Below are 260 nucleotides of genomic sequence, written 5' to 3' on the forward strand. Positions count from 1 at the left end.
AATGACACACTGGGGATAAAGAATCCCCAGTAGCAGGAGAATCCCCAGTTGTAGTTCCTAGCATTTGAATAAACATCTGTGAAATAGTCAAACTAGCCACAGCCCAGTTCATATGAACTGTGACTAGTAGCCTATGTATGGTAGCTACATTGTCATAAGCAAAGATATCACACAGTATTGTGTAATAATGGCTAGTGTATGACTTGTAACATATATCATATTGCACTTCATTTTCTAAGCTATGAAAGACAACAAGAATG

Source organism: Osmerus mordax, chromosome 12, assembly GCF_038355195.1.
Source record: "Osmerus mordax isolate fOsmMor3 chromosome 12, fOsmMor3.pri, whole genome shotgun sequence".
Lineage (NCBI taxonomy): Eukaryota > Metazoa > Chordata > Actinopteri > Osmeriformes > Osmeridae > Osmerus > Osmerus mordax.